This window comes from Rhinopithecus roxellana, chromosome 8 (genome assembly GCF_007565055.1).
Source record: "Rhinopithecus roxellana isolate Shanxi Qingling chromosome 8, ASM756505v1, whole genome shotgun sequence".
NCBI lineage: Eukaryota > Metazoa > Chordata > Mammalia > Primates > Cercopithecidae > Rhinopithecus > Rhinopithecus roxellana.
Window position 1 is genome coordinate 70935741 of NC_044556.1, and position 1653 is coordinate 70937393.

Here is a 1653-nt window from a genome sequence, read left to right on the forward strand (position 1 = left end):
TATAGATGACGAGGAGGGTATTTAGGTTCATGCATTTGCTTTGCTTCTGGTATTAAAATACTATGCTGAGGCTGGGCATGGTGGCTCACGCCTGTAATCCCAGCACTTTGTAAGGCTGAGGCAGGCGGACCACGAGATCAGGAGGTCGAGACCATCCTGGCTAACACGGTGAAACCCGTCTCTACTAAAAATACAAAAAATTAGCAGGGCATGGTGGCGGGCGCCTGTAGTCCCAGCTACTCAGGAGGCTGAGGCAGGAGAATGGCGTGAGCCCAGGAGGCGGAGCTTGCAGTGAGCTGAGATCCAGCCACTGCACTCCAGCCTGGGCGACAGAGCGAGACTCCGGCTCAAAAAAAAAAAAAAAAACCTATGTTGCTCAATCAAACCCTGTTTTTTGCACAATGCCTTGGACTTAGGCTTTGCCAGTCACATAGACATTAACAGCATGATGAGATGTAGTGAGAAGTTCAAAGTCTGGTGAGTTGGCTTAATTTGATTTTATTTTCTTCCTTCATCCATAATAATATATCCAAATTTTGTCTTTATGGACGGATCTGTAAACACAGGCTTACCCATCCCACTTACAGGCAAGGCAAATGCTGCTGCTTGAAAAGCAGGGGTCCGTGGTGGGTCATGATCCTCCTTACCCAAGTCGTCCCCAGGCCTGGCTTTATCTTCACTATATTGTGGAGCCACTTCATTGAGTCTTGTGCTAGATTTTAACTTTCCATGGCTTCCATGGTTTTGCCTTGTTTTTCGCATAGAATGTGTCTGTTTGCCGTGTCACCACTCACTTTGGGGCCCTGAGCCTTCTCATCAGCACTGTTGCTCCCAGAGACGTGTCCCCATTTCCCCCTCTTCCAGAACCATTTTTTCCTTTGGGCATCATCTTTGAAATTTGCTGTTCTCAAAATATTTTGTTGTTGTTTCCAGATAATTTTTCAAGTGAAGTTAATAAAGATGGGGTAATGCCAAATGAAGTATAACAATCAGGAAAATGAGCATCTCAAATACCCAGAAAGTCAGGATGTTTTGAAGAAAATTATATGGTATGCAGAGAAGAAGTACTCTCTAACTCAACTTTCTTTGGTTTTCTTGGTGATTTCATTTGAGGGTTTTGATGAATTTATCTGTGGTGATGAGTCAAAAATGTTTAAAGGATTAGGACAAATAAAAGGGAGCTAAATTACACTAAGGAATTATGAGAAGACACCAGTGTCTACCTCTCCTGTTTCCCAAGACCACGGAAGGTGAAAATAGGCTGAGCTGCCTGGAGTTTCCCTCCACCCCCCACTGGAAGCAGTGGAGCTAATGATGCTTTCTATTTGTGTCATCTTGCCCTGATGGCATGAAAGTGTAGTGAGATGAGCAAAGTGATGATGAATTGTTAACACTTGCTCCTGCCTTGCTTTGCCAGGTGGGATAGGATATCCCACCCACCAGCAAAAGCGGACATCCTGTGATTAGGAGGGTCACAGGAGAGGCAGAAGACAGGACTACTGTGGAAATGCAAATGGACGAGACGGACTCTCCCTGTGAGAGCACAACACGTCGCCAGGCCTGAGCTGCCCGTGGGAGAGTCAAAAGGAAACTGACAGGGAGAACCCCCAAGCAACTTGGAGTCTCGCTGGACAAAATAAGGCCTATTTTTAG

The 1653-nt window shown here is 45.7% G+C and overlaps 1 pseudogene; it reads right to left on the minus strand.

Annotated features, from left to right (window-relative positions):
* Nucleotides 1-498: 498 nt before the first annotated feature.
* Nucleotides 499-901, minus strand: LOC115899015 (annotated as a pseudogene).
* Nucleotides 902-1653: the final 752 nt, after the last annotated feature.